Raw genomic sequence first — 14,193 nt, forward strand, 5'->3', positions numbered from 1 at the left:
TACTAACAGGCCTTGACCATACTGGTCTCCTGAAGCATGATGCTCCTTCTCCATCTGGAGGTATTACTGCCTGTTGACCACTACTGGTCAACTACCCATGCAGTACACCTCCTTCCTGTTGGCAGAGAAGGATAGCTCCTGAGCGACATGTCCGTGCCAGCCTACAGTCATCGACAGCTTGATCATTTTTGTTGTAAACCCAGTCTGCATGTTTGAAATGTAAATAATCTAAGCAGATCAGAGTCATGTATGTAAAGTTGCCCAGGTGGACCTAACTTTCTAATGACGATCTGCGTCCCGGGAGGTTTTTAGTCTCACCGATCCATGGATCGGCAGAGTTTTCCTTCAAACCCAACCCCAAAGCCGGGATGCATTTCGTCATTAGGACTTTAGGAGAATCCTAGCGTGTTACTCTGCTAGATTATAGTTGTGTCGCAGATCTGGGTGGTCTATGAGGGTCTATGTTAAAGTGGATTCATCCCTTTGAGATGTAAATTGTAAAAATTGTAAAAAATCATGATGAAGTGTGTCTTGAGGGTTGAAGATGTTGTAAATCCCCTCATGAGTCCTAGGTCCTAGGTGTTAGGTGATGATTCCAACGGCTGGGTTTGATGATCCGTCTTAAAATAAATTTAAAATTTTTTTTTTAATGAATAAAAATAATAAATTCATATATAATAAAAAAATAAAATAAAAAAAAAATTAAATTAAAAAATTTAAAAAATTAAAAAAAAAAAAAAAAAAAAAAAAAATTTTAAATAAAAAATAATAAAAAATAAAAAGCATAAAGCAAAAACCCTAAGCAATAAAATAATAATATTTTTGTGGATCACCCAAAACTAGCCGTTGGGATCATTTCCTTTATGTAGGGTCTTAGGAGGTCATTTTTTTTTTTTTTTATCTGAACTGTGAGTCTGTACTGAAAGCTCTTCTTGTAAACTGGTTTCTGATTAATAAAAAGACTTTGGGGTTTCAAACTGGCTGGTGTTACTCTCTGGGATTTGCTGTGAGATTTTTGCTTTCCTGCATATTTCAGTTTTCAGCAGTTAAAATAGCTGTTTTTCAGAGCATTGTGAGTACAGGTAGCTTGCTCATGTGCTAGGGTTTGAATGTTGTAGGGTTTCTGGAAATGTGGCAGGTATCTCCATCATTTCTTGAAATCTAGCAGCATTTCTTGCCCTCTTTTGCTGATGTTTGCTTGAGGTGTGCAGGAAATTTTTAGGTGAAGGTTATTTGTGGGCGTTTGGGGAAGTTCTGGGCTGAACCAGCCGACTCCCACAAGCTATTCTGTGCAGAGCTCAGCTGTTTGTGCCCTGGGTTAATTTTTTTTTAAGTTCATTTCATGTTTTACATTGAGAACTTCTTCTTTCTGATTTACAGTGAAGTTCACAGTGAATTTTCTTCTGATATTTCAAGAACATTGCTGTCATTATTGCCAAATCTGGCTGTCTTAGAGCTGTGAAAATTTTGAATTTAGTCAATTTTTTGTGAAAGGTTTACTGTGAAATTTTGCATATGTATCTGCCAGATATTGGGGTTTCCTTGCAGTGGCAGTGCGTAGGTCATTGTTGCTAGAAGCGGCAGGGTTTTATTTCCAGCATCTCGACTTGAAATAGCAGTGCATCTGAGAGCTGTTGTCTGTCTCCAAACCGCCGGCTGCATTTTTCCAAAAAAGGAGCATAACATTTAGCTGGAAAAGAAGGCGGTGGATCCTTGTTACTGTTGAATACCTGCAAGTCAGCAAACAGAAAACGTTCTGAGCATATTTGTCTTGATCGCCATTGTTGTGTACGCATATCAGGTAAGTACCAAACCATTTCTTTTGCTGCTATCACCCTCTGCTTGTCGTTTTCATATGACTGCGCATTTCAAATATATTTTCCAAGCAAACGCAGGGTCACGATTTTCCTATTTCTAGTATCCATTCATCTTTCGGTTCCCTGTATTGACGTGCTGAGGCTTGTATTACGCCACCCTTTTGCTCTGAACATCAGCAAAATCAAGCTTTCCTCCCACGCATTCTCCTGTGGCTGCAATAGATTCCGGTTTTGGATGTGTCTGAGCCGTTCCACGCATCTGGTAATGCGTATCACCACAACGAAGTTATCGTTCTCACCTCAGAGCCCTGTCAAGAAAGCCATTTCATCGTTCAATACCTTGAGTTTGCATTTGCCTGCGTTTACATTTGGATTTGTCACGCTGTGATCTCTTGGACGCAGAGGGTTTTTCAATGTTAAATGCGCATTTATGAGTTCTGCTTCAGGTAAGAAGCTCATACAGTTGCGCTGACCCTTGTATCTCCGCCGTCTTGTGCCTGCTGAATCTCACCGCACCCCGCGTCCTCATTTCCCAAGCTGCTCTGCCCACCGTCGAGTTTGTCAAGCCGGTTTCTTGATCACGCAGTCCAGTTTCTGAATGCGATAATACACGACATATAAAAATCGAAAGGGTATCGTATTTCTTAAAGGCATTTGCGTGGTTATGATTTCATTGTCGATTAAATGTTTGGTTAGGGTCACGGCTGGCAGCTTGATTTCTTCACGGGTTCGTTGATTTCGTTTTTGTTTCAGTTCCTTTTATTTTTAAAAAATATAAATCTTCGACCCTTTTGTTATTTAGTGTAGTGCTTTTTAGTTTTAGTTTTAAATTTTGTATAGTTAAGTATATTAGATTTTTTAATTAGATTTTTTTTAGGTTTTACATAGTTTCGTTTTGTAGTTTTTTTTTATGTTAGTTTTTATTTAGTTTTGTTAAGATGTTAGCGTTAGTTTTATGCTATAGTTAGTTTTAGGATTTTAATTTAGGTTTTGTTATAAAAAAAAAAAAAAAAAAAAAAATTTAAAAAATCAAAATTTAGATTTAGATTTAAAATTTTTTTAGTTAGAAATTTTCCTTTTTTTATAAAAAAAAAAAATAAAAAATAAAAAATAAAAAAAAAAATATAAAAAAAAATTTAAACAAAAAATTTTCTTTTTTGTGTGTGGAGAATTACTGTTACCTCCTTCAGTTGTTCATCATCGCGTATCTTTCGTGCTGTGGTCTGAATACGAATTGGATATCTGGTTTCACTGTTATTTCAAGCAATTTATCTCTCTTGGTTTGCCGGATATTGTCATTTGAGGAGCCTTGTGGTTTAATAGACATTTAAAGCATCGCTCTCTTTGTCTGATAATAAATGATTGCTGTCTGTGGCTTATGTTCTTAGATCATCTAACTGGTAATCTTTTAGACCTTATAAGGCACTGGTCTGCTCAATTCGTCAAAGTCATTTAGTGCATCTCGTCTCCTGGCCCAACTGTCTGGCAGTTGGCCTTCATCTTTCCTCAGGGTCTACCCCCCTTGGCCGTGGGAGACAGGCTTAAACGGAGAGACCAGGGATCAGAGTGACAGCCCCTGGTCTGAGCGTTGTCGTGTCAGTTTGCGCGACAACATTTTTTGGCGCCGTTGCCGGGGAATAGAGTTTTTCTGTCCTTGGTCCTTGTTTTTCAAGCTCTGCTGTGCTTAACTTCTTGTTCAAGTGGCGACTCCACTTTCATTATTATCTGCGAGAGTGTACACTAGAAGACATCCAGGCAGTCTGTGCAACCCCACTCCGGATCCTGAAAAGGTTTACAGGGTGCGATCACACAAACTCGCTTCTCGTGCACTCCTTACAAATCTTGGACAAGAAGCCCTTTCTGACGTTCATCTGCTCTTTAGGGGTCAAGTTAGGCGCAACACCATGAGTCTGTTGGGTCCTTGTGATTTCTCTAACATTCCTGGAGCCCCCAATGATATTCCATCTGTTGGGATAGACAAATTGCCTAGCTTTCATGGAGATAATGCCATTACTGTTAATTCCCATTTGCGAGATTTCAACATATGGATGGCTAAGTACGCTAGATCTCCTGATTTTGATCATGAGGATGTCAGGATGACCCTTTTTATCTTGACTCTAGGAGGTGATGCTCATGACTGGTTTACAGAAAAACCTCCTAATTCTTTTGACTCTTTACAATCAATCATTAATTCATTTAGAGAAAAATATGGAGATAAAAGAGAGGGACGACATCTTGTAAGAGCTCTTACTCTGATGAGAAAGAGAGAAGACGAAACTGTTGAGGAATTTAATAGAAGGTTTAATAGCATTATTAAAGAACTACCTCAAGATTATAAACCTTCAGATAAAACTCTCCAAGATTTTTATATTGATGCCTTTGGTCCTGAGCCATCTTATGAGTTAAGGCGTGCTAAACTTACTGATTATCGAGCTTGCCAAACCTTAGCTGTAGAACTTGAGAAGGACAAGGCAGCTTCTGGGAAGTCTGAAATCCCAGGTTATGACAGGGCTGCTACAAAACTGAAGGAAACTAAGGGAAAAGCAGCCCAAGAGCCTGAAAATGAACTTGTTCTCAAATTGCTTCAGAAAATTGAAACCATGGAAATTAATCATAACAAGGAGATAAACACTTTGCAGAATAGGTTAATTCAAATGGAAAGAGCGCAACCGCAAAACTTTCAGCCTCGAAATAATAATAACAGAAATAGTAACTGGCAAAGAAAGGGTCAAACTAGTGAGCAGAGGCCCCCTAATCCGCTTACCAATCTGGTGGATGATGCTCCTCCCTACTGTCGTGCTTGTGCTGATTTTCACGAAGAATCCTCTTGTCCCATTATCAGAAGACTTCTCGATAATGGAATGCTTGGGACAGGTGAGCAAATAAATGTAGTAGGGAGCAAGTTCCCTTTGCCCATGAATGATTGGATAGAGGTTAAGGAAAGGAGCTATGATGTTGTGAATCCTCAATCTGCTTTTGGTATAAATAACCTTGAAAACGAAGATGACATTTTGGCCAGGTTATATGGTGAGAAACCCTCTCCTGAGAAAATTCTGGAAATTGCTAGAGATAAGGGTTTAACATACCAGAGAAGGGATAAAGATCAGAGCGGAAATCAAATTCCTCCTCGAACTTTGAGCCCCGGTGTAAACTCTGGAATAGATGTCGATTTGGGGAATTGGTTTAATAATGCTAAGATCTGGGTTCCCGTGTCTGAGATCGCTAAGATCCCTTCCCAAAGGGAGAAGTTACTAAAAGCAATTCAGGGTCCTCAAGCCAACGCTTCTCAACAGAAGATTCGTGAGGTTGACTATCATGATGCTCCTATCTATCTGCAAAGCGTAGATGCTGATAACAAGGATCATCAACCTTTCTTTATCACCTTGTTAGTCAATGGGTATAAATTGAATAACTGTATGTTGGATTCAGGTGCATCTGCTTGTGTTATGACTAAAAGGGTTATGGAACAGCTTAACTTAAGAGTTTCCAGACCCTACTATAATATATGTGCCATGGATTCTAAGAAAATCGAAGTTCATGGTTTAATCAAGGATTTGCAAGTCCATCTCTCGGTTTACCCAGACATCATGGTTGTTATGGATATTGTTGTTGTTGATGTACCTGATGCTTGGGGTATGCTGTTATCTAGGAAGTGGGCCTCTGATCTAGGGGGAAGCATTCAGATGAATTGGTCATATGCTATGATTCCTTCTCCTAGCGGTGACGGTTTTGTTAGACTAAATAGAGAGCCTGAGAGGAAATTTCATGTGGAAAATCCTAAAAAGCCTCATAACGAAATAATTAAAGAAAAATCTGACATCGGGAACTATGCTATCATGTCCAATTTCATAATTCCTCCCGATGATGAGATTAAAGATCTTAAGGATGAAGTCTGGTATATGTATTTCGATGGTGCGTTCTCTAGTCATGGTAAGGGTGCTGGGATTGTGCTTAAGTCTCCCCTTGGTCACGTATTCAAGTTTGCCTATCGTCTAGAATTTGAAGCAACCAACAATGTCGCTGAGTATGAAGCCATATTGTTGGGCCTTGAATTGGCCAAAGCTTTGAAGATTAAATTGCTTAACATAAAGGGGGATTCCGATCTGGTTATCATGCAGCTTAAGAACAAATTCACATGTAGAAATCAGAGATTAAGAAACTATCGAAATGCTGTGTGGGATACTATGGAGCACTTCGATGCCCTTAACCTTGAAGCAATTTCTAGAGAGCTAAATAGCTCGGCAGATGAACTTGCCGTAGCTGCTAGCACTTTCCAGTTGTCTGATGAGTTAATCAACGATAAAATTAAAATGGAGATAATATTCAGACCATCTGTCCCAGATAACTCAGAGCATTGGCAAGTTTTTAATGATGAAAAGCAAGTCGTTCGTTTTCTCAATAGTTTAGACGAGTTTGAGGATTTCCGGCTAGTTTCTGGCGAGGATGGGTCTTTAGATCAAGGACATATCATAAATCCCACTCCCAGAAATGTGGTTGCCTTGGAGCAATATTTTGATCGGCATGATGCCACGAAGCTGAGAGAAGAAGACAAGTTGGACCCAGGCGAGTACCTTGAAGTTAACATTGGTACTTTTGAAAATCCGAAAATGGTTAAAATCGGTAAAGGTACTAGTCTGGAGGAAAGGAAAAAGTTAATTGGTTTACTTCGTGAATATCGAGATGTTTTGGCTTTTTCCTATGATGAGTTGAAGGGCTACAGGGAAGATATTATGGAGCATACTATTCCCTTAAAGGACGAAAATGCTAAACCTTTTCGGCAGAAACTTAGGCAGATTAATCCTAAGTTAGCCCCCCTGGTCCAAAAAGAACTTGCGAAGATGCTTGCAGCAGGAATCATCGCTCAAACTAGGCATTCGACATGGTGTTCGAATTTGGTGATTGTCAGGAAGAAGAATGGTACAATAAGACTTTGTGTCGATTTTAGAAACCTTAATCTGGCGTGCAAGAAGGATAATTACCCTTTGCCAAAAATGGAAACTTTGTTGCAAAGAGTAACTGGGTCTGGAATGATGTCATTGCTAGACGGTTTTTCTGGGTATAATCAAGTTTGGGTTAAAAAGGAAGACCGACACAAGACCACATTCACAACACCATGGGGCACTTTTGAATACATCAGAATGCCATTTGGGTTAACAAACGCTGGAGCTACTTTCCAGAGGGCCATGGACTATGCCTTCAAAGGATTGATCGGGAAAATTATCGAAATATATCAAGATGATCTTACTGTTTTCTCTAAAGATGGTATCAGTCATATAGATCATCTCAGGCAAGTTTTCGATAGATGTAGAGAATATGGAATTTCTTTGAATCCGGCTAAATCTGTCTTTGGGGTAACTGAAGGGAAACTTCTGGGTCATATCATCTCTAAGGAAGGAGTCAGGGTCGATCCTGAACGAGTTGAAGCAATTCAAAAGATTCCTCTCCCGCATAACCTCAAGTCCCTTCAGTCTTTCCTTGGAAAGATAAATTTTATTAGAAGATTTATCCCGAATTATGCGGAAATAGCTAAGCCCATTCAAAGTCTTCTGAAGAAGGATGTGAAATTTGTCTGGCAAGAAGAGGGCAAAAGGGCTTTCCAAGAAATCAAGTCTGCTATCGCGAAGGCTCCTGTCCTTGTTAGTCCTGATTACTCCAAAGATTTCATGATTTTTTCTTTCGCTTCTGAGGATACCATTGCCGGTGTCTTACTTCAAAAGAATAGAGAGGGTCACGAGCAGCCTATCGCTTTCATGAGTAGAGCACTTCAAAATTCCGAATTGAAGTACAATACCATGGAAAAGCAGGCCTATGCCCTAGTCAAGTCTCTTAAGCATTTTAAAACTTATGTGGGTTATTCTAAGATCATCGCTTTCGTCCCACATTCTGCTGTTAAAGACATATTAACTCAAACTGATTGCTTAGGGACTCGTGCTAGGTGGGTTACTAAGATACAGGAGTATGATTTAGAGATTAGACCCACTAAGCTGATCAAAGGCCAAGGTTTAGCTCAAATGTTAGCTGAAAGTAATGAAAAGACTCTTGGTCTGTTTTGCCTTGACGATCTTTCTTCACCAGAATTAAGAAGGTTAGCTGAGCATGAATGGTATAAGGACATAGTTTACTACTTGACAAATCTTGCGTGTCCTAACCATTTAGTCGCTCATAAGAGAAGGGCTCTTAGACTAAAGTCCACTAAGTATTGCCTTATGAAGGATGGCCTTGGATGGAGAAATCCTGAGGGCATAGTGCTTAGGTGTGTTGACGATATTGAGTCCAAAAGATTAATCTCCGAATTTCATTCAGGATTTTGTGGTGGTCATTATGCCGCTAGAACTACTGCCCACAAAATCCTGAGAGCTGGCTATTATTGGCCTTCGATTTTTTCTGATGTGCACAAGTATGTTAGAACGTGTCAAGCCTGTCAACTGTTCACTGGGAAACAGAAGCTTGCTGCCCTTCCTCTACAACCTGTTATTGTAGAGGCACCTTTTCAGCATTGGGGTCTGGACTTCATAGGGAAGTTCCATGAAAATTCTAGCAATGGCTACTCTTGGATTTTGACTGCTACTGATTACTTCACTAAATGGGTAGAAGCCATTCCTGCTAAGAATGCCACTGAAAAGGTGATTATGGATTTCATTGAGAATAACATCATTACTAGATTTGGTGTTCCCGCTAAGATCACTACTGACAATGCCAAGGCTTTCAGTTCTTCAGAGTTTACATCTTTTTGTTTCAAATATGGCATTGTCTTATCTCATTCGTCGAATTACTATCCTCAGGGTAATGGTTTGGCTGAATCAAGTAATAAAAATCTCATAACCATTATCAAGAAAATAGTAGGAGATAACAAGAAGTCTTGGGACAGCAAAATCAAGTATGCTTTGTGGGCAGACAGAATTACTAAGAAGAAATCTACTGGTAAATCTCCCTTTGAATTGGTTTATGGCTTGGATGTTACCTTACCTGTGCACCTAAAATTGCCAGCCTATCAGCTCCTCCAAAATTTTTCCACTGATAAAGATGTTGTTCAGAATAGGATAGATCAGATTGTGGAATTAGATGAGACACGTCGGACAGCTTTTGAAAATATATGCAAAAATCAATCTAATATTAAGAAAAGCTTTGATAAATGCTCGAGATCTAGATCTTTGCAGGTTGGAGATATGGTTTTACTTTGGGATCGCAAAAATGAAAAACCAGGAAAGCATAAAAAGTTTGACAGCTTGTGGTTGGGACCGTACATCATTAGAGATATAGCTGGACCAAACTCATTCCACTTGAGCAGATTGGATGGTGAACCACTTCATCTACCAGCGAACGGCCAAATGCTCAAGCTGTTCTTCAGAGATGATATCTGATGCCATGGGGCATCTTTTGTATTGTATTTCTATCCCTACTCCTTGTCTTTTCAGCATTTTATTTCTGTTTTTAGGATTAGATTTACTTTTCATGTTATTAGTTAGTCAATAAATGAAGAGCTTTTATTTTTCCTGTACTTAATGCATATGATGATTTGGGAATGGACGCTACTTATTTTTATTTGTGTGTTGTATGGATGCAGATTCTGGATTCTCACATTCCTACCAGTGCAGCAACGTGTCCCCAAGTAGAGCCAGATGTTGACCACTACTGGTCAACTACCCATGCAGTACACCTCCTTCCTGTTGGCAGAGAAGGATAGCTCCTGAGCGACATGTCCGTGCCAGCCTACAGTCATCGACAGCTTGATCATTTTTGTTGTAAACCCAGTCTGCATGTTTGAAATGTAAATAATCTAAGCAGATCAGAGTCATGTATGTAAAGTTGCCCAGGTGGACCTAACTTTCTAATGACGATCTGCGTCCCGGGAGGTTTTTAGTCTCACCGATCCATGGATCGGCAGAGTTTTCCTTCAAACCCAACCCCAAAGCCGGGATGCATTTCGTCATTAGGACTTTAGGAGAATCCTAGCGTGTTACTCTGCTAGATTATAGTTGTGTCGCAGATCTGGGTGGTCTATGAGGGTCTATGTTAAAGTGGATTCATCCCTTTGAGATGTAAATTGTAAAAATTGTAAAAAATCATGATGAAGTGTGTCTTGAGGGTTGAAGATGTTGTAAATCCCCTCATGAGTCCTAGGTCCTAGGTGTTAGGTGATGATTCCAACGGCTGGGTTTGATGATCCGTCTTAAAATAAATTTAAAATTTTTTTTTTAATGAATAAAAATAATAAATTCATATATAATAAAAAAATAAAATAAAAAAAAAATTAAATTAAAAAATTTAAAAAATTAAAAAAAAAAAAAAAAAAAAAAAAATTTTAAATAAAAAATAATAAAAAATAAAAAGCATAAAGCAAAAACCCTAAGCAATAAAATAATAATATTTTTGTGGATCACCCAAAACTAGCCGTTGGGATCATTTCCTTTATGTAGGGTCTTAGGAGGTCATTTTTTTTTTTTTTTATCTGAACTGTGAGTCTGTACTGAAAGCTCTTCTTGTAAACTGGTTTCTGATTAATAAAAAGACTTTGGGGTTTCAAACTGGCTGGTGTTACTCTCTGGGATTTGCTGTGAGATTTTTGCTTTCCTGCATATTTCAGTTTTCAGCAGTTAAAATAGCTGTTTTTCAGAGCATTGTGAGTACAGGTAGCTTGCTCATGTGCTAGGGTTTGAATGTTGTAGGGTTTCTGGAAATGTGGCAGGTATCTCCATCATTTCTTGAAATCTAGCAGCATTTCTTGCCCTCTTTTGCTGATGTTTGCTTGAGGTGTGCAGGAAATTTTTAGGTGAAGGTTATTTGTGGGCGTTTGGGGAAGTTCTGGGCTGAACCAGCCGACTCCCACAAGCTATTCTGTGCAGAGCTCAGCTGTTTGTGCCCTGGGTTAATTTTTTTTTAAGTTCATTTCATGTTTTACATTGAGAACTTCTTCTTTCTGATTTACAGTGAAGTTCACAGTGAATTTTCTTCTGATATTTCAAGAACATTGCTGTCATTATTGCCAAATCTGGCTGTCTTAGAGCTGTGAAAATTTTGAATTTAGTCAATTTTTTGTGAAAGGTTTACTGTGAAATTTTGCATATGTATCTGCCAGATATTGGGGTTTCCTTGCAGTGGCAGTGCGTAGGTCATTGTTGCTAGAAGCGGCAGGGTTTTATTTCCAGCATCTCGACTTGAAATAGCAGTGCATCTGAGAGCTGTTGTCTGTCTCCAAACCGCCGGCTGCATTTTTCCAAAAAAGGAGCATAACATTTAGCTGGAAAAGAAGGCGGTGGATCCTTGTTACTGTTGAATACCTGCAAGTCAGCAAACAGAAAACGTTCTGAGCATATTTGTCTTGATCGCCATTGTTGTGTACGCATATCAGGTAAGTACCAAACCATTTCTTTTGCTGCTATCACCCTCTGCTTGTCGTTTTCATATGACTGCGCATTTCAAATATATTTTCCAAGCAAACGCAGGGTCACGATTTTCCTATTTCTAGTATCCATTCATCTTTCGGTTCCCTGTATTGACGTGCTGAGGCTTGTATTACGCCACCCTTTTGCTCTGAACATCAGCAAAATCAAGCTTTCCTCCCACGCATTCTCCTGTGGCTGCAATAGATTCCGGTTTTGGATGTGTCTGAGCCGTTCCACGCATCTGGTAATGCGTATCACCACAACGAAGTTATCGTTCTCACCTCAGAGCCCTGTCAAGAAAGCCATTTCATCGTTCAATACCTTGAGTTTGCATTTGCCTGCGTTTACATTTGGATTTGTCACGCTGTGATCTCTTGGACGCAGAGGGTTTTTCAATGTTAAATGCGCATTTATGAGTTCTGCTTCAGGTAAGAAGCTCATACAGTTGCGCTGACCCTTGTATCTCCGCCGTCTTGTGCCTGCTGAATCTCACCGCACCCCGCGTCCTCATTTCCCAAGCTGCTCTGCCCACCGTCGAGTTTGTCAAGCCGGTTTCTTGATCACGCAGTCCAGTTTCTGAATGCGATAATACACGACATATAAAAATCGAAAGGGTAGCGTATTTCTTAAAGGCACTTGCGTGGTTTCATTGTCGATTAAGTGTTTGGTTAAGGGTCACGGCTGGCAGCTTGTTTTCTTCACGGGTTCGTTGATTTCGTTTTTGCTTCAGTTCCTTTTATTTTTTTTTATTTAAAAAAAAAAAATATAAATCTTCGACCTTATTGTTATTTAGTGTAGTGCTTTTTTAGTTTTAGTTTCAAATTTTGTATAGTTAAATATATTAGATTTTTTTTGTTAATTAGACTTTTTTAGCTTTTGCATAGTTTCGTTTTATAGTTTTTTTTTATGTTAGTTTTTATTTAGTTTTGTTAAAATGTTAGCGTTAGTTTTATGCTATAGTTAGTTTTAGGATTTTAATTTAGGTTTTGTTATAAAAAAAAAAAAAAAAAAAAAAAATTTAAAAAATCAAAATTTAGATTTAGATTTAAAATTTTTTTAGTTAGAAATTTTCCTTTTTTTATAAAAAAAAAAAATAAAAAATAAAAAATAAAAAAAAAAATATAAAAAAAAATTTAAACAAAAAATTTTCTTTTTTGTGTGTGGAGAATTACTGTTACCTCCTTCAGTTGTTCATCATCGCGTATCTTTCGTGCTGTGGTCTGAATACGAATTGGATATCTGGTTTCACTGTTATTTCAAGCAATTTATCTCTCTTGGTTTGCCGGATATTGTCATTTGAGGAGCCTTGTGGTTTAATAGACATTTAAAGCATCGCTCTCTTTGTCTGATAATAAATGATTGCTGTCTGTGGCTTATGTTCTTAGATCATCTAACTGGTAATCTTTTAGACCTTATAAGGCACTGGTCTGCTCAATTCGTCAAAGTCATTTAGTGCATCTCGTCTCCTGGCCCAACTGTCTGGCAGTTGGCCTTCATCTTTCCTCAGGGTCTACCCCCCTTGGCCGTGGGAGACAGGCTTAAACGGAGAGACCAGGGATCAGAGTGACAGCCCCTGGTCTGAGCGTTGTCGTGTCAGTTTGCGCGACAACACTGCCATCAATGCGAATTCCTCCAATCTATAGGTAACTTGTTGATCTCTGCCGAAGCTGCTATCTGCTGCTGCCCCTTCTTGTCCTTTTTTCTCTTGCGATAGTGGGTGATGTATTGACCAAATTCACCACGTTTGAAGCACATGACTTTCAACAAGTCCTTTTTCTTCTTCTCTCCGCCTTTTGAGTTTTGTCCTTGACTAGGACCCTTCTTCACTTACCCTTTACCTGCAAGGGCTACGTTCTCCTCTTCCTTTTCCACCTTCGGTCCCCTACTACTGCCACTGATAGTACCTTATGCGAGGCTGATCCTTAGCTCCTCCTGAGTGAAGTCGCTCCATAGGCGCTCCTGTCCTAGAAGTGTCTCTCACCCAAAAATGACTTGGACGAATGGATGCCACTTCTTGGAGAACCCATTGGGAGTCGTGCGTACCAACATGCTGTCTGCTGGTTTTTCTCCTACATTTGCAAGTTCATCTCCGATACCTTGAATCCTAGCGAGGTAGGAAGTAACATCCTTGCCCTTTTGCATTTTAACTATCCTCAGCTTCTCCTTGAGAATTATTTTTCATTTCTCAGATGGATCCTAGTACGACTTCATAATGGCATCCCACATGTCCTTTGTTGTATTCTTATTTTCAATATGTGGGACAATGTAATCTTGAACCCTGTTTACAACCATCCTCTTAGTTTTGGCCATCTCTTTCATGAAGGCTGCTAGCTGTTGTGGATTTGCTGGTTCTGGCATGACATTTGTCACAAACTCCTTCAAGTGATACTCATCTAGTAGGAATTGAATTTTGGATTTCCAGACGCCAAAACTAGAGGTTCCGTCAAGTCTGTCTGTCCCGATCTCCGAGTCATGCTATGGGCATGTCTGCGAAACTAAAATAAACTAGAGACTAGTGCTGAAAATCTCCTTCTCCTTCCTGATTGACCTTCCTTCTGCTACTTGCACTGCCTTTGGAATGCACAAATTTTCTCTCACTTGCGTCCTTAAATCCTTCTCCGACATTCGCATTGCTTGCTACTCCTCCACTATTCAACTTGCTTTACCTTCCGAAAGTCCTTCAGATATTGGCACATGTGTTGCTACTCCTAAAGCACGCACTGGTTGAACTGGGAACTCTGCTACGACCTTCTGCTACTGGGAATCACAAATATCCTACTGGAAACCACAAATCTCCTCCTAGAAACTGAAAACTAGAAATCCTTTGAGAAATTCTGGAAATTCCCTCTCTATGTGCTTTTCTCTTCTTCCCACATGTAGATCTACAACTGCAAACCCTTGTTCCAAATATTTGACGCCCAAATCTACTCCGCCAATTAATTGATCTTCGCATTGAAACCCTCCATCCGTCAAATACACTGCCTGCTGGAACT

The 14,193-nt window shown here is 39.3% G+C and overlaps 1 protein-coding gene across 1 annotated transcript in view; it reads left to right on the forward strand.

Annotated features, from left to right (window-relative positions):
* Nucleotides 1-14,193, forward strand: part of LOC149187420 (UDP-Glycosyltransferase superfamily protein) — a 122,142-nt gene that overhangs the window by 86,501 nt on the left and 21,448 nt on the right. The gene's annotated exons all lie outside the window — the stretch shown is intronic.

This window comes from Pinus tabuliformis, chromosome 3_1, assembly GCF_031772625.1.
Source record: "Pinus tabuliformis cultivar Carrire ecotype Pingquan chromosome 3_1, CPIR1, whole genome shotgun sequence".
In the NCBI taxonomy this organism is placed as follows: Eukaryota; Viridiplantae; Streptophyta; class Pinopsida; order Pinales; family Pinaceae; genus Pinus; species Pinus tabuliformis.